The 24,498-nt window shown below is 38.2% G+C and overlaps 1 long non-coding RNA gene across 1 annotated transcript in view; it reads left to right on the top strand.

Moving 5' to 3' along the window:
- Positions 1-22,987, top strand: part of LOC141378771 (uncharacterized) — a 48,138-nt gene extending 25,151 nt beyond the window's left edge. Inside the window, exon 4 of the long non-coding RNA XR_012394106.1 lies at positions 21,114-22,987. This is a non-coding gene — a long non-coding RNA (uncharacterized lncRNA). The remainder of the gene's footprint in view (positions 1-21,113) is intronic.
- The last annotated feature ends 1,511 nt before the right edge of the window (positions 22,988-24,498 follow it).

The following is a 24,498-nucleotide window of genomic DNA, read 5'->3' as shown; positions in this document are numbered from 1 at the left end:
GTATGTCGGTGGACTTGAGACACACAAAGGAGTTGACCACAACGACGGGGTTCAAGTCTGTAAGGGACCGTTCCGGAAAGCAGAAAAAAAAAAAAAGTGGCAAATTTATTTTTTTAATTAAACAATAGGGTGAGAATGTGGTAAAATCTGAAAACGTGGTAAAAATCAGGTGGTCATGAAGGCTTTTCTTTTTCTGGATTGCTTTTGAAAACACTGTCAGTTGGGTTTAAGGCGGTGGTTAAATTTGTGCTTTTGAAACACTAATGGTTAGGTTTAGGAAAGGGGGTGGGTGGGTCAGTTGATTGGTCAGTCAGTTAATCAGTCAGTCAACAGCGGCCTCTGGGGGATTTACGTGAGAACAGCTGGCGTGAATGGCACTCGCAAGTGATCAAAAATCTGCACTTTAGTGGACATTCGCGCCGCGTAACCCAATCAGGAGCTTGCTCTTGTGGGGGTGTGATTATGACGTAGCGCCTGTTGTTGTATCCATAAGCTCACAGAGCTGGGTGCACCTCTGAAAGGATCTAATGGACTCAGACAGGCTGTTTTTAGCCTTCATAAAGCACATAAACACAGCTATTCTCTCAATAAAATCCATGTTAGCTGTTTAGCAACAAAGCTAGAGTCACCAGGCAGACAGAAGCCCTGCCCATCATGCGAATCCGCATCTGTTGTGAAATGAATTTGACATGCGAATGAAGCGGATTTGATGCGCGAATAAAGCGGGTCAACTCAAAATGTTCATGCGTCTAGTTACGCGTGAATAGCGTGATTTATCCGCGCTTGCTGCATCTGGTGTGAACACAGCATTACACATTCTCAGTTTCCCAGCATGATGCGGGTTTGCAGCGGGAATTAGAACATATGCCAAAGTAGATGGTGGTTAATTCCAGTGCGGTAACTCCTAATAAATCAGGGACTAAGGCCGTACTCACACTAGGTACAGTTGCCTCAAACCGGGCCAAAGCACGCTTGTCCCCTCACCCGTTTCCCCAGACGGCCCACACTGACACCACAATCGGGCCTGGGCACGCATACGTGATCGATGCTGCGTTGTTCAGTGAGAAGCGCTGTCACTCAGCAGCACAGTGGAGATTTCTCTAGTTATATCGTTTCAGTCGGTTTGATATGCAGTGACATCCAGTCAAATATTTCGCCAAACAGTCCTTAGGGATGCGGTGACACTAAGTCAAATACTTCGCCGAACAGATCTGCCACTTTTGGCGCGCATAAACAATCATAAAGCCCTCGTACTGCAGGAATGAGGAGGTCTGCTGAAGGCACGCAGCTGTCGTGCAGTAAGGGGTTTGCGTATTTAATAAGCTACGGCAGTTTGCGTTCACTGAACAGTAAGAATGATTAATAAATCCATATGAAACAGTCCCTTAAAAGTCACATCTCGCTTTCAGTTTCGGGCTTTGCCCAAGTGAACCGCGCTCAGGCCCACCTCTTCCAACCAGGCCAGGGCCGGCCAAGTGAACTGTGCTTGAGCCCGATTCAGCTCACTCAAATTTCTCAAACAATCCGGGAAACGGGCCTGGGCATGGTACGGATGGCATAGTGTGAGTAGGCCCTAAGCCAAACGAAAATTTGTGAATTTAACTCATTTAACTGCAACTTATATGCAATTAAGCATCCAAAACAATTGCAATGATTTTACATTCATGTTCTTTGATTTCTGTACCGTTTTTCAAATTCATACAAAAGAGCAATTTTTTTTTCCATCAGGCTTTTTTTTAAAGCAAAATCAGATTAGCAAATTCCTGGCTTTTTAAAAACAGTCATCCTACAATCTTTTCATTTCAATCCATTTAGTATGGTTTTGCAACATATGTATGTTTGGTTTGCTATTATAAGTCATTTATTTTCATATATTTGACTGAAATTAGCCATTATGCGGTGCATTTATTCTCAAGCGGCACCAGTGGTGGCTTTGCTTGTCATAACAAAGTATTTACTTTCATTGCGAAGGATATCTTGTTAAGTCGGGTTTTTTCCCCTCTCCGATTAGAATTTTGATAAATATCCCCTTCATTGTCTTTCGTAACAATGCACAAAAGCCTGCAATTGATGTCAGCACTAAATGCCCAGCTCTCCTGCCCACAGTGGCTAGTCTTTAGAGACGCGGGTTTCTTTTTCCAATGGTTTGGCAGGGCGGTTGTGCAGAGGGACAGAGAGGGGGTCTGTGATGGGGTGAAAACTTGCAGCAGCCTTTGGGACAATTACAAGAGAAACAGCCGACGGCTCCTGTGTTTCATATCCCCCCCCCGAACTCCTGCGAGTCTGTGTCTGTTGGCCTGCAGTGAATGCCTGCTTTGTGTTCTCACACCTCACGTAATGAACTGGGGTATTATGGAGCCGGTCTGAGGTGTCCGCGCTCACGATAAAGCACACAAGATGTCAATTAGTGTTGTGAGCCAACCTTTCATTCATGCTTTATTTATGCTGTTTATTTTCGTTGGACACCATTATTTCTGACATGGAGTTTCACTGGAATGTAAAGGTATGAATTGCTCAATGATTGGGCTGTCGCTTGGTCCTTCGGGGAGGTGGGTTGTGTCACATTACGTCTTGGGATGTCAAGTTGACAGTTCTGTCCAAACGTAAAGGGGGCCTATTCTGCAGAAATCACTTTATAAGGGGTTTAAACACAGTTGTTGTGTGATTACAACTGCCTTCTAATAGTAAGAATTGATTATTTTTTCTAACTCTCCGTTTCTACATGTCATCAGTGGGGGAAAGCCACGCCCATTAGTGATGATCTCTTTCTCATTAGCATAAACAGCCCTGAGTGAGAAGCAGCTGTCCGCCATTTGAGTTTTGAATCTGCCTATGGTGACACATAACCGTTTGTAGCTCCACCCCCTTTTGAAGAGAGGGCTGAGAGTACAATCTCATTTGAATTTAAAGCGGCAGTCACCAAAACGGCACAATTTGGATTAAAGCCTAAAAAGGGGCAGCTTTAAAGAGTTATTAAAAAATATTTGTGGGTTATTTTGAGCTGAACCTTCACATACACACTTTAGGGACTTCAAAAAGGGCATAATAAGCCCCCTTTAAAGCTTGTTTGCTGTATAGCCTGCTAAGTTGCATTGGAAAGCATTTGGAAGTTGGATGGATTCATTTATTGGATTTACTAGTACAGCATCAGGACAAAATGATGGAGGCTAATAGATTTATATGCGTTTACTTATTATTAGAACACTATATATCTTCAAAAAAACATGACCGTGGTAACCACAATATGCCAATTCATCCTAGATACTACAGATATTCCTCATCGTTTCTTCTTTCGTGCATTTAATTTAATAAGTAAATAAACAATTTGATCAATTTAGTGGAAAGTTGTTTGATCAAGACTGGTTGGAAATACATTGGAAATTCATTGGAAATACATACATCCGCCTACATTTTTGTGAAACCGCAAAAATATACTTCAACATAAGTTTGACCGCAGATTCTAGGTTAAATTAAGGACCGTTTACAGTAGTATGTTTTAGTTTTAAAATGGCGTTTAAGAATGAAAACGATCCGCGTCCACACTAGCGTTTCTGAACAACTCTCCGTCTACACCACACCACTGAAAACGCACATCACGTGACCACACACACACTCTCTGGCATGCGCTACAGCATATCTACCAGGATGAGAGCTGTTATAAAGTACAATGATGCCTTTGAAGATCTACCCGATGTGTCCTCTGGAGTTTGTTTTTCATATCAAACTTGCAAAGTACGAACTTACAAGGAGAGGATGCAAGACTGGACTTTCTGTAGGCTACTTAATATTGAGGGAACAGCCCTAATCTGTAGCTGCGCCTCCGTTGTCAGATGTCTCCGTTTTCTCCCACCCACACTGACACAGAGCAGCAGTGTTTTAAAATGAAAATGGCCTCTACAGCGTTTGCAGAACGCTCCATTTTCGACGCTCGAAAACTCCAGTGTGGTGTGGACGGACGGCTTAACCGTAGCAAAATTTGCGCTTTCAAACTATGCGCTTTCAAGCTAAAACTTATTATTGTAAACGAGGCCTCAAAGTCCCGTGAAGTATTTTAAAATGTGCATTTTTATTCAGTGTTTGCCGCTCATACGTGAGGAATAAGGTGAATAGATATATTACAAATGAACAATACTGATACTAAAATGTATAAAACATCATTTTAACATTATCATGGGACCTTTAAGGCCACGAGTCAGTATGGTGCAAACTTTTCATAGTCTGACCTTCTCACCGACGTATACAAGGATGTTTTCTAAAACATACAACAAAAATATACCCTAAGTAATGTTTTTCAGATTCGCAAAACTGTAGACAGCACCCTCTAGTGGATTTGTCATCTGAAACCTGCACCGAAACATGCGGAGCAATGTAATTTTACATTTTGCAAACATGTAAGCTGAGATTTCCAATGAGCCTAAGTTGTTTCGTTCACTATATTTTGCCAACTACTAGTGTGGCAATTATAATATGGTGTTAGTAGACATATATGCGAACATGGATTGTTTTGACAATGTTGTCACCTGTTAGTTAAACTTTTCAAAATTAAAATAAAAAATAGTCTAAAATAAGTAAGATTCAGTGTTTACTGCATATATAACACTTCATTTGATTAACATTATAATATAATAACAATTTTATATGGTTAAAGTCAAAATGATTAGCATTCATGTGAACTTTTTTCTGTTTCAAATATTTCCCAAACGATGTTTACCAGAGCCTATTTTTTTCTACTGAAGAAAGTATTGTTTGTTTTTATTTTGGCTAGAATAAAAGCAGTTTTTAATTTAAAACCATTTTGAGGTCAAAATTAAAAAATGTTTTTATAGCCTACACATCAAACTATAATTATAGATTGCCTAATTAACCTAATTAGATTAAGACTTTCAATTGCATTTAAAGCTGAATACTAGTATTTTGAAAAATATCTAGTAAAATATTCGGTACTGTCATCATGGCAAAGAAAAAAGAAGTCAGTTATTAGAAATGATTAATTATTATATATATATATATATATATATATATATATATATATATTATACTAAACTAAAAAAAAAAATCTGCTCTCCTTTAAACAGAAATTGAGGATAAAAATATACAGGAGGGCTAATAATTCTGACTTCAACTGTAAGTGTTTCCTCGAAATAAAATAGCATCACAGGCCTCATTCTGATCCTCCTCCATTAGCTCGTATAATTTCAGTCCATCATCCCGTTATCACTCCTCTGTGCTGTTTTCTCTCGCTCGTCTCTGTAATCTAATCTGTGCAGATAAGCTGTACCATCCCCTGTGCTGGTGGTGCTTGTGAAACATGTCTGACCTCATGTCTGGTCTCCCTCTGACTGATCACATGGTCTCTTTTATGGGTTTTTTGAGTAAAAAAATGCATCATAATCATTGACTTTTGCTGCATCCTAGCCCTTATGAGAAATTCATGAAGCATTTCTCTTCTACTTTTATTGAATTTATGAAGTTGCTGTAAACCAGGTACTGTATAATCTACATTAATTGAACAAATATTTTAATGCAATAAAACATGTACAATATGTACAGTTGAAGTCAAAATTATTGTTTTATTTCGGCTAGAATAAAAGCAGTTTTAATTAAAAAAAAAACATTTTAAGGTCAATATTATTTGCCCCTTTAAGCTATTTTTTTCAATAGTCTACTGAACAAAACCTCTTTATACAATAATTTGCCTAATTACACTAATATTAATTTAATTAGCCTACTTAACCTAGTCAAGCCTTTAAATGTTACTTTAAGCTGTATAGAAGTGTCATGAAAAATATCTAGTGAAGTATCATTTACTGTGATCATGGCAAAGATAAAATAAATCAGTTATTAGAAATGAGTTATTAAAACTATTATGTTTAGAAATGTGTTGAACAAATCTCTTCAACTGTAAATGCTTAATATAATCTATCAGCAAACATACTGTTTTATAGGACATGTTTTTGACAGATATTTTAATTTACTCTAAATGTTTGAATCTCATGCTGTTCATCAATCGACAGAAAAGGGACAGGGTTGGCAGCAGCATAACATCTAATAATTCTATATCAGTGATGTTGTTTATCAGTAATAAAGCAATTTTTCAATTGGTTAATTATTTTCGCTTAAAGTAACAAAATAAGTTATGGAGTGGGGACATTTCTGGCAAATTTCCCCTTTAAGGAGTCTACATGTTTAATTACGCAATCAAATTATGGAAAACTTGAAATGGGAAAAGCTGTGGGGGATGGCTCTCACCCACAAATCCTGATTTGTCCGTAGTGTATGTGTGTGAATGAGAATGTATGGGTGTTTTCCAGTGATGGGTTTCAGCTAAAAGGGCGTCCGCTGTGTAAAACATATGCTGGATAAGTTGGTGGTTCATTCCACTGTAGCAACCACAGATTAATAAAGGGACTAAGCCGAAAAAAAAATGAATGAATTAATAATAACACTTATACAGAAAGTAAAATAATAACAATAATTTCAGCCAGTTGAGCCATAAATTGCTACATTAATAAAAAAAACATAATAAAAACATAGTAAACGTAAATGAAAATTGTCAATAAAAAAACTAGTAAAACTTTATTTTAAGGTGATACTTATTACTCAATAATAATAATAATAATTATTATTATTATTATTATTATTATTATTAATAATATTATTATTATTATAGTGTGCAGTGGCGCAGTAGTGTCGCCTCACAGCAAGAAGGTCGCTGGGTCGCTGGTTCGAGCCTTGGCTGGGTCAGTTGGCGTTTCTGTGTGGAGTTTGCATGTTCTCCCTGCGTTTGCGTGGGTTGCTCCGGTTTAACCCCCACAGTCCACAGGTGAATTGGGTAGGCTAAATTGTCCATAGTGTATGAGTGTGTGTGAATGTGTGTGTGGATGTTTCCCAGAGATGGGTTGCGGCTGGAAGGGCATCCGCTGAGTAAAAACGTGCTAGATAAATGTGGCGACCCCGGATCAATAAAGGGACTAGGCCGAAAAGAAAATTAATGAATGGATGAATAATAATAATAATAATAATAATAATAATAATAATAATAATACATTAGGATTAATTAAACCTAACCCTCATGCTAACCATAACATACAGTACGTAAATATAGTTAACTAATACTACACAGTACTTAAAACGGTTGCAATAAAAAGCACACCTTTAAATGTGTGTATATAATTGTATATAATGTCACTATTATTAAAATAAACTAACATCGCACTTTTTACAGCAGTCCCTCTGCGACAACCTGAAGCTTAAGGTTAAGTCCTATAGTCAACCAATGGATTGTCTCAGCACATTAGGTTGATATAAAGCATTTTAACTTGGAACAAACTAACACACTTCTCCATAGCCGTTACATATCACTGAACCCCTATTGTTGCCTGCCGTCCGCAGAGCTTTCAGAGGGATTAAAACCAGATCCCCAACAGTCCAACAATGCCTTTCTCTGCGGGGTGTCCCAAAGACACTCACTCCCAGCATTCTGTCAACTTTTCTGGCTCGTAACCTGTGTCATGTTTCCAGATTGTACCTGGTTAAGAGGAACGGCTGTCAGCCTGGCACCAGGAAGCCTTATATAAACATCTCCACCTGGCACCCAGCAGTGAATGAGTCCTGAAAGCTGTCCTTCTTTTTTCAAACACGCGTCGCAGGCATGTGGAGACACGGCCGAGGCTGCAAAACCTGCACAGAAGCACAAGAGCTCAGTCGTACTGCTGAAAATACACTCGCACCAATAAAGTTTACAAACAAATAAACCATTTCTAACAAAAGCATATTTTAAATGACTACATGTGGATTTAGTGTAAAGAATATATTAATAATTTAAAAGAACCATTTGGTTCTTGGTAGAAAACCCCCCCAAAAAATCTAGGGATCTCAAAGGGCCTTCATGGAGCCATTAAAATAAATTAAAAAGCTATAATTAAAAAATATTGTTGTGCAATACACAAAACATATAATATTCATTAAAATTTCACTTATTCTGGCTCTTTGAAGTTCATTACTTTACAGTGACATTTAGAGATATTTTCAAATAAAATTATACATATATACAACACCGTATGTCTGTGTGTGTGTGTGTGTGTGTGTGTGTGTGTGTGTGTGTGTGTGTGTGTGTGTGTGTGTGTRTATATGTGTGTGTGTGTGTGTGTGTGTGTGTGTATATACAGGGCTTGACATTAACACCCGGGTAGATTTCAGCTTTGGCAGGTTAGACACACAATCCCATAGCCACTTTGGCTGGTTGAAAATAATTTAAAAATTTAAAAATTGTGGTTTTCTTAAAAGCAGGGTTCGACAATAAGGATGACCCAATATGCGTGCAAATGTGATCTTAGAATCGAGAAGCAGCACGACTGACAAAAATAATTGTGTTCGCAGAAGCAAGTGAACACCGAATGAGAGGATGATCACTTGCGCCAACATCTGATATGATGCGCGCAACTGTTTAAAACGCGTACGCGCTCCCATTTCCTTGCGTAAAGCAATCGTGTCTAGAAACGCAATTGTAATCATGGCAAACACCATTGTAATTCTCTTTCAAATAGACTAGACAAAAAGTTATGCTCATGCACCCACAGTCCTGCTGCTTTCAAGAGCTCCAAATGTGTCTTTTTCTAAGCAGCACTGGTTGCTTTCACTTTTAACAGATTATTAATGCGTCTAACGTAAACCATGTGCCCGTGATCATCTTTTTATTATCACACATGGTCACCTGCTTTCATTTGCTTACGATTTTATTTGCTTTTATTTTTGTTAATATGGTTTAATTACCTTTTTTTTTATTTTTTTTTACAATATTGCTGAGAGAATAATGGGAGATTAACTCTGTATTCATGTGTAGTAAACTGGTGATCTAAACAGACCTTTAGCCAGGACAAATTACAGTGCATAGTTTAGAAACATGACAATAATTATTTTTTTAAAAGTCAATTGTTTTTCTTTGTTCTTTAAGAAATGTTTTGTTAAATAAAAAGTATAGTATACAGCTATATTTTGCTTGTTTTGACACATTTAAAATTTGTGGCTAAGTAATAATCATTGTTTGGTGTGGTCAGAGATAAATTTGGTAAATCCTTAATTTTGAGCTCTGAAAAGTCATGTGAAATAAAAACCAATTGCAATATAACACTATGAAACCATGACCCACTTGCTCATGATTATTGAGGAAACTCATACTTGACTCACAAAAAGTGAAATGAATGAGGAGGCATGTGGACATAACACAAAATTCAAATTAAGAAACAAAATTGTGGCTAGTGAAAATGGCGAGTGGCTAGTAATGTTGGAATACTACTAGCCATCGTGGCCAATGATTAAAAAAGTTAATGTCAACCCCTGTATATATATATATATATATATATATATATATATATATATATATATATATATATATATATATATATATATATATATACACACACACACACACACACACACACATTTGTGCTATATATATATATATATATATATATATATATATATATATATATATATATATATATATATATATATATATATATATATATATATATATATACATATATACACTTGTAAATCTATTGTACACAAACATACACACAACTGTTTTTAGTTCACTTCAAGATTCATACACACCATTTTTTCAATAGACAATTTATTCATTATTTTTTATTCTCCAGAGAAATATAACCATGACACACACATTTAGAAATAGTTTTGAAACAAATTTTGTGCTTAACAAACGAAATTAAATATGCGGGCTAATGCATGTCTTCAGTGGAGTGAGTTTCCGATCCCTTATCCGCAAAAGGAGTAAAGTAAAGAGTAAAAGTAAAAAGAAAGTAAACAGGTTGAATGGAGTAAGCCCATGTTTATCCTCACCCTGCAGATTGTCTGTTTAACTGTTTTCTCACTAGTGAAGTGTTCAGTTTTTCCACTTACACAGTCCGCAATGTAAATAGCAAATGCACCATAGTGCGACTCAACTGACTTTTAAAGGGAATGGGAGATGAGACTCTGATTGGTTTAATGCACGTTATGCTCAAAACACACTAATAACTCATTAAGAAAACAAGCTCAACCCTGTTAGACCATGCGCTGTGGTGCAAAGTGTATTTTTCTGTCCCTAAAATGCCAAGAGTGGATTTAGACATGCCTTTAATGCTTTTGTAATAAGATAAAATAGAGCCCTAAAAGTTTTATCCTATTGTGCCCATAAGTTTAAGTGCATTTTCAAAATGTATGTACATCTTTGTGTTCCCATTAAGCGTTTTTCATGAAATATTTCAAAATGCACATATAAATGGTTGCTTTTTTTTCCAACATACTTCAGAATATCTTGTTTTGTGTTCAACAACACCAACATAAAAAAAAAAATCATAAATGTTTAGAACTGACAGGGAGGCCATTTTTTTATGGCGAATGATCCATTTAAGAAACATTTTGTCAGTATGATCAAATACAGGCACACACAGTGTCTAAAACCTGTCTGCACATGTCTGCTTTTGACTACTTCAAGGAACCAAAAAACACACTTATGCCCTCAATATAATAAAAAAGTGGTCAAAACAGAACAAGATAAATAAAAAACAAATGTAAACAACACTGTATTTTCCTTTTAATAATCATGCAATCTACTAAAACACATCTTAATACCAGGTGTAAACAGAGCCCAACATGTACAAATTTGGCCATCAGAATAAAGTGTTACCACATTTTGCTGGAGGAAGTCATCTAATTCTTTCAGTCCTATAAACAGGTTGATTTCCAAGAACTGTCTGGACAATAACTGTTTTCCTTGGAAAGTTAGAAAAGAAACGACTTTCTGAAAAAGCTGTATTACTGTCACTGCTACTGAAAAAAAACTTAGCAGAGCTGCTACTTTAAGTTATTGCAGGAGAACAAGGAACAACAGTGTCTTCCCGGCCACCATATGCCAGAAATTATCATACAAATTTGCCTTTGTATCCATTTTTAACACGCAAGAGAAGAATCGAGGCTTTATTCTGACCGGGGTTTGACTGTTTACTCTTCTACCTTCAGGGCCAGAGGACAGAAAAAGAGCGAGGGAGACTCTGGTTTGAGTAAATGAAGGGAAAGGTAGAGCACTGTAAGGTATAGAGGGAAGGAAAGGGGTGGAGGGACGCAAGAAAGGAGCCCTTTGAGTGACAGTAATTTAGAAACCTGCGCTTTTTATGAGTTTCCTGCTCTTAGAAAAACATACAGAGAAAAGGGGCCCGATTCAAAGCGCTCTCTTTGCCCACAGGCTCTCATGGCAACACTGCATTACAAGCTGGTGCATGTGCCTTTAAAATCTGGGGAGGTTTGGGCATGTTTGTGTATATATAGTATCTTTTGTATGTTAAACTAAAATAAATATTATAATTTTTTTATCTAAATAATTAATATAATGTATGCGCTTAATTTGAAATGCTATTCAAATCAGTGCATTAAAAATGTGTTTTCACAGATTCTTTTGACATGTTTTTTTAAATAGAATTTTATTTAATCGATTTAATTGTATTAAATGAAATTAACTAAACCTCATTAAGACTTAAGTACACTTTATTACTGAAATTTATAATTAGACTGTTGTCTTAAAGCATATTACCAAATGCCTAATTAAATGTTTGGTTTTTAATATACATTACAAAACAATACTACTACCACTACTAATACTAATAATATTAACAATAATAATAATATGTTCCAGTATAGATATCTCAGCATCAATGCAGCGAGTGGCCTCGTCATGCCCTGTCAGCTCGCTGGACACTGCTCCTTACTGCTCTACCGTAATACGCAGTGTATGAGCGACCGCCGAAATACCCTAATATACCAGCGGCTAGAATGACTGAATGAATTATGACCGCTGACATAATTCGCACTTTTTGACATCTCTGTTATCATTTGATTCCCCTTTGCAGGGATGGATTTCAATGTTGTAACAAACAATTTGATTACTTCCTCGCGCTAATCGAAATGCATCACATGACTGTTCATTTACTGCGCAAGCCCAAGCCCGGCACGACCCCGTCTAAAATGATAGAACTAAAGTCCGAACCCAACAAAGATCTTCAACTCTAGTTTGAACTAGTAACATTGTTAGGTCGAGCTGCAAACAATGCAGGGATTAACCTGGACCCGCTATGACTAGCTGCTGCAACTCCAGCTGCTGCTTTCCTCTTTTCATATGATACTCGATGACTTTGAGCCCCATGGTCCCTAATGGAAAGGTCTTTTTGCAGAATTTACACATTGCCTCTTTGCCACGTCGTTAAATTTATATTCTCCCATCTTTGCATTTTGAACCTCACATCAACAACCGCGTAATGACAGCACGCAGGTGCAGACCGGCGTCAGCGTCTGTGCTCTGTACCCGACCTACCGTAATAAGTTAATAAATCACGCAGACTGTCATTTCTCTCCTGTTTCAAAAACTGAATTAATCAACTATTGGATGTTTTACGGTGGACCACTGTGCTTCCCTATCGTCATTAAGCAGACCGGCTGAAAATTTTATACCTACGGTAAAATCTAAGACAATTTAAGACCTTAATTTCCCAGATTTTAATTTAAGACATTTTAAGACTTTTTAAGGACCCGCGGGAACCCTGATTTCGTTAATTTGGTTCAATTTGCCAAAATATTATTAAAATGTTACAAATTGCTTCCAAACACATCTACAACTAGCCCAAAAGGTTAATTGCACGACAAATAAGTCATAAATAGAATATAAGAAGGAGAAAATAATAATTCAACGTTTACCTGCTCTTCTGTCTATGAAGGTATTGTTGTCTCTTTGCTCAGCTCACCTCTTCATGTCTTCAAATGTCAGGGGTTCATTCACGTTACACTGACAGTCACATATAATCTTAATCCATGCACAGTCTAAGCCGATAGGAGCCATGATCGTTTGTTCAGCACGTGACAGAATGACTCAAACCCGAGGACTCGAGAGATGAACGGTTCAATTCTTTTCCCTGCTCTAAACGCGTATGATTGGCCCGTTAGGAACAAGTGACTTAGACCCGATAGAGGACTCGAGAGATGAACGGATCAATTCTTATTCCGGCTCTAAACGCGTATGATTGGCCCGTTAGGAACGAGTGACTCAGACCCGATAGAGGACTCGAGAGATAAACGGTTCAATTCTTTTTCCGGCTCTAAACGCGTATGATTGGCCCGTGAGGAACAAATGACTCAGACCTGATAGAGCACTTGAGAGATGAACGGATCAATTCTTTTTCTGGCTCTAAACGCGTATGATTGACCCGTTAGGAACGAGTGACTCAGACCCGATAGAGGACTCGAGAGATGAACGAATCAATTCTTTTTCCGGCTCTAAACGCATATGATTGGCTCGTAATGAACGAGTGACTCAGACCCGATAGAGGACTCGAGAGATGAACGGATCAATTCTTTTTCTGGCTCTAAACGCGTATGATTGACCCGTTAGGAACGAGTGACTCAGACCCGATAGAGGACTCGAGAGATGAACAAATCAATTCTTTTTCCTGCTCTAAACGCATGTGATTGGCCCGTGAGGAACGAATGACTCAGACCCGATAGAGGACTCGTGAGATGAACGGATCAATTCTTATTCCGGCTCTAAACGCGTATGATTGGCCCGTGAGGAACGAATGACTCAGACCCGATAGAGGACTCGAGAGATAAACGGTTCAATTCTTTTTCTGACTCTAAACGCGTATGATTGGCCCGTGAGGAACGAATGACTCAGACCTGATAGAGCACTCGAGAGATGAACGGTTCAATTCTTTTTCTGACTCTAAACGCGTATGATTGGCTCGTAATGAACGAGTGACTCAGACCCGATAGAGCACTCGAGAGATGAACGGATCAATTCTTTTTCTGGCTCTAAACGCGTATGATTGGCTCGTAATGAACGAGTGACTCAGACCCGATAGAGGACTCGAGAGATGAACGGTTCAATTCTTTTTCCGGCTCTAAACGCGTATGATTGGCCCGTTAGGAACGAGTGACTCAGCCCCGATAGAGGACTCGAGAGATGAACGGTTCAATTCTTATACCGGCTCTAAACGCGTATGATTGGCCCGTTAGGAACGAGTGACTCAGACCCGATAGAGGACTCGAGAGATGAACGAATCAATTATTTTTCCGGCTCTAAACGCGTATGATTGGCCCGTGAGGAATTAATGACTCAAACCCGATAGAGGACTCGAGAGATGAATGGATCAAAACTTTTTCCGGCTCTAAACGCGTATTATTGGCTCGTAATGAACGAGTGACTCAGACCTGATAGAGGACTCGAGAGGTGAGTGGATCAATTCTTTTTCCGGCTCTAAACGCGTTTGATTGGCTTCTGCCAATGTGATGAAGACTTGAAATTAACGATACTACCTGCACAAATGTGCGCACGCCCGGATGAATGAATCACTCCCTGAGAGGACTCGTAGTTCCCGAGTCATATTGAAGATTCGTTCAAAATGAACGAATCGTTCATGAACGACCCATCACTAGTACCATCTATAGGTGATTGTTGACAAAGTCCTTCAGTCTTACAAAACTGCTGATAAGCCTGTCAGGCTTTATTCTGCAAGATCAACTTAGATCCCCTACATAAAACAGGCCTAAATGTAATAACATACATCACATTTTTGTGACCTTGGCAACAACAACCAGCATGCGGCCAAGAATTCCTGTTGCAGCTTTTTAAATAAAGAGTTCTGTCAGCTTGTAACATGAGGAGGAAGTAAATGCTTTATTTTAGTGGTTTTCCACAATGCCTCCAAACGCATAAAACAACACCATCCAGCTCCAAGGCTAACAGCTCGTCTGGTGGAGGAGCGTTGTGTAGAAGTCGTCAGAATGACAAACGAGAGGCTGCAGCCATCCAGCTCATAATGGCAGCACTGATTGATTCGTATTTTCATGTTCAGTAAGGAGACACAGTTATGAGGTTGTTCCCCCATGGGCCTGGAGCTGAAGACCAGGAAGAGTTTGTGGATTTGAGGTTTTGAGAACCCCTCTGACCCACACTCCCCTGTGCTTCAGGCCTGAAAGGAAACACTGGGTAAATTATCAGCCATCCTGAAAGCGGCCTTGTTCTGCAGAAAAAGTGAATCTGGTGATATTTCCACAAGCATTTTTTCACTATTTAACGGGAGTGGATAAATGAAGGGGGTCCATATGAGTGAGCGCATGTATGTGTGTGTGTTCATGGCTTTATATCCCAAATGGGTATGACTTCAACTTGAATCCACACCAACTAATGGGGACACCGTGCAAAACTAAATTAAGATTTGGAGTCACCATGAAGTATTTTAATTAAGTTAAAATGCTAAATGTTTTCTATAAGGGACAGGTTTAGTAGTAGGGTTTGGGGTAAGGAATTAAGGTAGATTAAATAAAGATCATTATGTCTGTAAAGCTCGCTGTGTTAGCATGGGTTTCCACTGGCAGCTTTGGTGTTCCCCACAGTCCAAAGACATGAGCTATAGGCGAATTGAATCAAGTAAATTGGCTGTAGTGTATGAGTGTGAATGTGAGGGTGTATGGGTGTTTCCCAGTACTGGGTTGCAGCTGAAAGTGCATCCGCTGCCCAGTCTAAGCTTTTCACTCATCATAGCATACGTGCTGTGTGCTAATCAATAAAAGTGATTTGATTTAAAACATATGATGGAATAGCTGGCGGTTCATTCCGCTGTGGAGACCTCTGATAAATCAGAGACTAAACCAAAGGTAAATTAATGAATGAATGTCTAAAAAGAGTCCCCACAAGGATAGAAAAACAGACATACTGTATATGAGAGTGTGCGTGACCATGAGTCACGTGACAAGAACTGACTGATCAGCTTGTTTGGAATATCCACATTTCGGTAGACTAATTATTTCAGACAACACAAATCACCCAAACACTGCAGTGATTTATCATTTTCTCCATAAATAAAACTCGTATCAGAGTGACAGCAATGTTTTGTCAGCTTGTCATCCTCTGAGAAAATGCTTGATGGTCGCCTAACAACCTAGACATCACCTTTATACTATATAACTGCGAGTTAACTATGCTTACAATAACTTTATCTGTTAAAAGCAATTAGTTCCTAATTGATTAAAGTTATTAGTAACTTTTTGATTTAAAACATATGCTGGAATAGCTGACGGTTCCTTCCGCTGTGGAGACCTCTGATAAATCAAAGACTAAACCAAAGGTAAATTAATGAATGAATGTCTAAAAAGAGTCCCCACAAGTGTGCATGTGTGCATGCATATGTCAGTGTTAGACTATTGAGTCTCCATTTGACTTGTCTCATTTGCTATATGATGGATGGCACCATTGGAGTGTGTGTGTAATCTTACAGCATGTTCAGGGGCCCTGGTGGCAAACACATGTGCTGAGTGACCAAACCAGAAGCCTCATATTCTTGCTACTGAAATCATATGTACAGAGAGCAGTGGGCAACATATTAATTAAGTCTTTCCAAATTCTACAAACACCAGCCCATGATGACAACAGAAAAAAAAATCTGTACATTTATTTAATCATGTACATAAAAAAGGCATTCACAGCCTTTGCCCAATGTTGTTTTGAAACACCTTCAGCTTCTACAGCTGCAATTGTTTTTTGAGCATGATTCCTCAAGTTTGGCACTACATAGCAAAATTTCTCTGGTCCAGCTCTGGCCCACACAATCAGATTTTGCTTGGCTGTAGTGAGTTATGGTACATGACTGGACCAAGTCTGGCCTCCAGACAAGGGCCAAACATGGACCATATCTAAGTCAAGTCACATTCAAGTTAACAACTCATAACTGGGCCTGAATTGGGCCAGTTAAGTTGGTGTTTCAGGATTGTAATGAAACTGATAAACCCCTGAAGCATTGGGCTTTAGGCACACTATGGGCGTGATTTTTCTCAAAGTGACCTGATTGGATTAATTTTTTTCTTTTCTCAAATATTATTTTAATGTATTTTAAATGTGGGTCCAAACAGAGCAAACTTACATACTTTTGGTCAGTTTCTGACATTCGTCTTTGCAGTACCAAGCATCAGTGCATCATTTTCAGATCTCTCCAGAGATCATTTGGTCTGGGTTCTGGCTGAGCCACTCAAATACTTTCACAGAACAGTCCCTTTGCCCTAATCTTAAGCCCAGCCCAGCCCAGCTGACACTGTGAAATCCTCTGACACTTAAAAAACTTCATTACAGTGAAAATTTGATCACAACGACCAGTAAGTGTCAGTCTGTGAATATATCAAACCAACAATCAAAGATTACAGATGATTACTGGAATATTTAGCATTTCCAGAGTTGTCTCCGACGACCACACCGTGGCACAGTGTGAGCAGGGCATTAGGCCCAGAGTGCTGTCTCCATTTATCTTTCTCTCAAGCCTAATAGTCTCCCAGCAAAAGTATCCTCAAAGCATGGTGCTGCACCACCACACCTCACTGTATGGTTTTGGCCAGGTGATGATCAAGAGAATTTATGTTGCGTTGGACCAGAAATGTTTGTTTCTGAGAGTCCTTCAGGTGCATGTATGCAATCTTAGGCATGCTGCCATGAAGTTTGTCCACTCTAACATACTTTACAGGCCTGATAGGTGTAGTGCTGCAGTGATGGTTGTTCTTCTGCAAGGTTCTCCTTTCTCAAGGAAACACCGGAGACACTTTCAGTGTGACCATCAGGTTCTTATTTACCTCCCTTCTCCCTTAGGTTCCAGACATCTTTAGTTTACAGATGATGAAGGCCACTGCGCTAACTGAACTATTCCCCACATCATTGCCTTGATACTGTATCGGAGGTCTAGAGACAATTGATTAAATCTTTTGGCTTAGTTTGTGCTCAGACATGCACTGCAACTGTGGGAGCTTTTATAGACATGCATACGCCTTTAAACCAAACTGCAGTGAAGGGTGAAGGGACAGTTGCTAAGGTGGTCTCGGTGGCTGCCGATGAGTTCTGATGTGATTTCTAAGGTGATTAGATCATGGTGGCTTGCAGGTGTGATTGCTAAGGTACTCTCTAAGTGATTTCAAGGGCATTGCTATGGTTTTCTGTGTAGTTTTGAGGGTGTTGCTTAGTAGTATTCCTAAGGGGTTGATAAGGCATTGCTATGCAATTGCTAGGGTGTTTAAAGTATTTGGATGACCTTTTCAATGCTGGCATAAAATTATACTGGCGTACAGACATGCACTGTCTGTCTCAGGGTTTAATATAGTTATTGCTCAGTGAGTGGATCCTGTACTGACAGCATAAAGAGCCTTTAACACTGTCACCTCTCCTGGCCTGTGATGCAGGTTAACAGCAACTCTCTGGATATGTCTGAGGGGCTGTTTGTCATTCAGTAACTGAGCGCCAGGCCTCTTCAGTGGGCCCCAATGTCAGGATGTCTCCCCCTTGGGCCACCTGACTCTCCCATCTATCCACACGTTATTAATAGGCCTTGCATGGCTCGACAGAAGCGCTAACAATCTATTGGGGTGGGGTGTGTGTATGTGTTTGATAGTAAGACTAAAGAGGGGTCAGGCTTGGAGAGCTGGGGTACATGATGGGTTCAGGTGTGTTTGGAAGAGGTCTTTTGTTTTAATATCCATTTGCATTTGAATCTTTCACTATCACACTGTAAAAAACATCTGTTAATTAGCAGGTTCTGTATTTTATGTTTTCCGTTTATTTACGGTTGTGAATTGCATTATTGCATGACGATCTCTGCCCTGTCCACTTTTGCTCTACAGTTTAACAAAGTGACTTTTATTCACATTTTAGTAGTTTGAAATAATGTACCGTATAAGAAATAATATATAGAGAAACAAATTTGTAAAATAACAGAAAATGTTTCTGTACTGGCAGCTTATTACAAGGTTTTGCAGCGTAATATACAACACTAACTCAGACAATACATCACTTTAAACTATTAAAAACGTTCATAAAAGTGACTTTCCAACTTTTTAAGGTTAAAAGTTGTCAAAAGAAAGATCAAGGTCTCATAATGAAATTTAAAAACATAAATAATTAAAAAAAATTAAAACATGAATCACAAAATACGGAAAACTGATCATTTACAAATAATTTTTACAGTGCATTATTACATATGCATATCTAGAAGTCAAGTGTCTGGTCACAGATTACTCTCACAAGGTTATGCTCATAATTAACAGTGATTTCATATTCAACCACAAGACATAAATATCACAAGAGAATGACTTTTTAATTAGCAGTGCAATGGTGATAACTTTTGTTTAAGGCTTTAATTATACAGTATTATACAGATAATCACAAAACAATATGAACTTGAATCATTTCTCAACAAATAGTAGCCTTTTTAATGTTATTATACATGTTCATTTTAGCGTTTTAGATTTTTAAACCATCAGCAAATGATTCATGTGTCGGTTCTTTTATTTACCCTACAGCAGAGATGCCCAAACTAGGGCCCATGGACCAAAGTTGGCCCATCATAACCTTTGAATTGGCCCGCCATCCTATCTGAGAATAGAACAGAGATTGTCAACTGAATTTAAATGTATGTTTTTATATGTTTGTTTTATTGTTAAACTACAAAAAGCTAATTGAAATTAAATATTTCCATTCAAATGGTGTAAATGGATTTAGCTTCAAATGTACATACGACGCATTGAGGACAAAGCAGAGAATTTGGTAAGATATTTGGTTTTTGGCCCTTCATATAAAAAAAGTTTGGCCACCCCTGCCCTAAAGCTACATCATAGAAAATGTAAGTGATTAAATATAAAGCCTGCTGAACATGATTTTAATAGATAGAATGAATGATAGAACAAACAATAGATGGACGGACGGTTGGACGGACGGACAGACAGACAGATAGATAGTAATATATAGATAATTATATGAATCTGGAGATATCTGGAGATATACATAATAATTAATTACTTACTAAATTAATTAGTAAATGTAATCAGAAAGGATGCAAAGCATTTTAAATAGAATAAATCAGCATATTAGAATCGTTTTTTGAAGATGTGTAACTGCAGACTGAATAAATGGCTACTGAAAATTCAGCATTTCCTTTGCAAATTACATTAAAAAAAAAACTTGTATTAAAAATCTTGTACAAGACACTTGCTGACACCTAACTTTTAAATAGTTTAATCAGCATTTTTAAATGGCCATACTCATCCTTGTCTGCTATTGGTAGGACTTTGTCAAGACAACAAACAATATCACACTGCAAAAATGCTGGTAACACTTTATTTTGATGGTCCCCCTTTAGATAGTCTGTTGACCATAAGTTACTTTTCAAGTTCTTATCTGTTTACTCTCATCTGGGTAGTATCTGTAGATTGTCTTTGAAATGTTTCTAGGCAATCATTACAATGTCTAAAACATGTAAACATTTATTAAACTTTCTTGCTTAGATTTTTTTGTCTTGTTTCTAGTTTAAATATCTAAATTTTCTTATATCAAGAAGCATTTTCTAGACAAGCAAAACATATTGTCTTGTTTTGAGAAATAATATGCCAATATTAAGTGAGTTTTTCCTTAAAACAAGCAAAATAATCTGCCAATGGGGTGAGCAAATTAATCTTGTTTTTTCTTTTGACGTAAGATTATTTTGCTTACCCCATTGGCAGATTATTTTTCTTGTTTTAAGGAAAAACTCACTTAATATTGGCATATTATTTCTCAAAACAAGACAATATGTTTTGCTTGTCTAGAAAATTCTTCCTGATTTAGGAATGTTTAATTACTTGGACTAGAAACAAGACAAAAAAATCTAAGTAAGAAAAGCATTTTTTGCAGTGCAGAAGCAATGCTACAAATTCCGTCTCATCTAAATGCTTAAAAACAACAACTAAAAGAGGCCTGTTCTATAATCTTTAGTTTACAAAGAAAGCTGTAATAATAGACAGTATAATTTACATTTTAAAAAATTACACCATTTATATTATAAGAGGCCAAACAACAAGAGGAAAGTTGCATATACAGTATGCAACGACAGTAAAAAGAATATATCTCTTCTTGTTTTCCCGTATCTGCTGCTATTTCAGTCTTATTAATAGGTATCTTGTGTGTGACAGTGGTGGGGATTTGAAATGTGGGTGTGAGCGTGTGTGACAGACAAAACACAGATAGTACAGTATATGTGTGTGCGTGTGTTCTCTTGTGCCAGGTGCTGATGGCTGTTGGGAGGGCAGGGATGAAGAGCATGTGTGAACGGAGCTGATTGCGCTGTTATTCATGTGCCCTCTGACAGTCGAGTGGATGATTTATACTGGAGTCTCAAAGCTGAGATCAGCCCCCTCTAATATGAAACGCTGATCAAAGGAGCTGATGGAAAGACAAGACGAGCAAGAGGGAAAGAACTATTCGCTTTTTTTTCCACTGTCCTCAAAGGATTCATCGGGTTGGCACTTAGTAATGGAGATTTTAACAGTTCTGTTGTTTGCTGTCACATTACTTTAAGAGATATCTGTATGCAAATACACTGTAAAAAATGTCTGGTTTCATCAGGAAAATTTGAGCTGCAAAAATCTGTAACCTGGTTAACGTTTTTTAGGCTTAATAACCGTAAATTCACTTTTCCAGAATTCCCTACTTCAGTGGTTCTCAAAGTGGGGGTCGGGACCCCTCGGGGGAGGGGGGATCACCTGGGGCCTCATGTACGAAGACTTGTGTGGAAATCATACTAAAACATTGCGTACGCACAAAGCTGTAAATGTGCGTACGCAGGAAAAAATTCAGATGTATGAAACACTGCGTACGCCGAATCTCACGCATATTATTTTGTACATCCGAATGAACGTGAAACTGAGCGCAACATGCACGAGCACAAAACCCCTCCCTGCCTCCTACCCCGTATGAATATGCTAATGACTATGCTAATGGCAAAACCCAACGAAAAAGCAAAGGCAAAAGCAAGCAAAAAGAGAAACTTTGAACAGAATGTGAATTGGAGGTGCTGCTTTCGGAGAAAAAGCGGTGTTATTTGCAAGTTTGTTCTCCGGAATTAACAACAAAAAAATATATATATAGTGGGAGAGTTTAGCTAATGCGGTTAACACAGTTGGGTCTGAACATCGCACCGAGTGAATTAAAAAAAAAATAGTGTGATTTATAGCTGAAAAATGTTGCAGCATCTATATCAGTCTCAGTGGCGCAGCTCGTAAGACACAGAAATTCATGTTTTGACACGTTCGAGCATGAACTCGGTTCGAATCCAGCGTCTAATGAACTCTTTCTTCTTTTTTCCCCCGCTACATATCAGATTTTGCCAACTAATTATCACGAGAAAGACAAGTAGGAATCATTAATAAGTTTGTGCATCATATTTTATTTGCACATTTATCGAATGGAAATGTTTTTGATTCACGCATGCGAATTCATCTTCAGATAGTGTCTTTATAGCACTGTGTGTGCAGTAGATAGGTCAGATTACATTGGGAAAACAGGCGACCGCTGCAAATTGTGCTTTAATGTTTAGCTGGTCAACTGTATGGTATGGAAACCTTATATACCTGCTAGATGAACCCGTCTCATACAGCTGCCATTGCAAGGCTCAGACACTTTGTAAAGAGGAATTTAACACAACTGCCTCTAGGAGTCGCCAATGGAAATAAAACAGACATGCACAAAAAATGTGCGTACGCCAGCCATAAAGCTGCCGTGAAGCTGCGCACATTCCCACGTTCAGTTCATCGTTAGTAAATTCAAACGTGAGCGATTCTGAGCGTGAAACCTGGCGTACGCAAAGTTTTTGTGTGTACGCAGCGTTGATACATGAGGCCCCTGGTGATTTCCAAAAATCTATTTATTTTTATTAAACCATAAGAATAATAATTTTATCCATAACCTACTGAAAAGAAAAAATAGTGGTTTATAGTTACTATATATAGTTACTATAGTAGATTATAGTTACTAGTTCTATTGGATTTTGACCCCTGGGGTAATTACATTAAAAGACACAGCAATAGCGTCAGATGCAGCAGATTGATTTTATAACACCAGGTTAAACTTTCTAGCACATTTGCAGCACTGACATACATTAAAGAAAATTAAACGAAAAATAGACTTGGCTCTAATGGTGTGTGTGTACCATTGCATGCAAGGTTTCTGTATGTAAAACCACCTCAGAGGATATTGGGGGTCGCGAGTCACTGCCATTGTTATTTTGGGGGTGAAAAGTTTGAAAAGTTTGGGAACCCCAGCCCTACTACTTTTTCTTGTTGTTATTACTTTGGTTATTTTTGTTTTATTTTTTCTCATCAGTTATGTACATTATGGCCCCATTTATGCTGCCAGTAAAATGTGAGGCAGTTCCGATTTTTTGCTCATACATGACCAAGCGGCAACCTCCCGCTCTCCCTCTGGAAGCCAATACGGAAGTACATAAAACTCTCCTTGGGGGGCTGGCTCCAGGAAATCCAGATGATTTCTGACAGCAATGGTAAATTGCCCATTTTTACAGCTGGTACATGTTTACAGCCTGGTACAGAAGATGGCTTTGGTAAATAAAGTCATGATTACCTTTTAAGACAACTATGAGGGGGGTGAATTTTTTTTAAACTCATCTGTTTCCTTTTTATTAAGTTAAATTAAGTCTGTATAATTAAGGGCATGGCCACTTCAGTAACAGTTAGGTCTCACTGTTTGTTGTTTCGTCACCTCAGCTGATTCCGGCTGATTAGCTGCTGAACTCAGCATATACATCATATTTTTGTTTTGTTTAATGTTTCTTTACACAGTCTGTTGCCTTTTGAAATTATTTCCTACAATTATCAAATAATATGGCATGCTGTGTGCACTTAATTGTGCCTACTAACCGTTCAAGTTGCCTCCATTTCCCAGGTGATTGAAGTTATATACTTATTTACCATCTCTATAAATGTATTTGTTTTATTTAAGATCATTTATCATTTATAATTGTCTTTAGACCTGTAAAGCACTCCAGAATCTGACAGATTAATTAGCTGTAGGCTATAGAACAGTCATCTGAAATGTTATCAAACAGTGTATTGCCTGGATTTCATAATTAGCCTTGCATTTACTAACAGACTATATTTGAAGTGTTTGGAATTAATTTGCGTTTTCCTCCTGTAGAAAAACGTCATAAGAACAGTGTTAAGTGGCTCAATGTATTACAGCAGTGTTTTTAAAAGTCTAAACACTTTATTGATAGTATACAACCAAGCACAAGTGGTCAGAACACAAACGAGTCGCATGAAATGAAGTATTAAGCCTTTCTCCCATACTAAAGTCTATCTAAGCCAGATCTGAGAAAAATGCCAGCATCCATCTGTAGCTCTGCTCACGCACCGCCTCTTTGCCCTTGTTTGGTATCCCCCGGTCAGTTCGATGATGCGCGAACAAAATGGCGATGGTTGGCCGCGCCTACTTGTAGCTTATTTTGCAGTGTTCAGAAACCTATGGGTGACATCACGGACACTACGTCCATATCTTTTACAGTCTATGTATGTGAAAAAGATGGGATCTGTTCTATAACTGTCTCTAAAACGCATGCAGTCAGATATTCAGAGATTGGTTTCAGGGCTCCTCAT

This window comes from Danio rerio, chromosome 18, assembly GCF_049306965.1.
Source record: "Danio rerio strain Tuebingen ecotype United States chromosome 18, GRCz12tu, whole genome shotgun sequence".
Lineage (NCBI taxonomy): Eukaryota > Metazoa > Chordata > Actinopteri > Cypriniformes > Danionidae > Danio > Danio rerio.
Note: the sequence above shows the minus strand (reverse complement) of the source record. Positions and strands in the feature narration are given on the sequence as shown.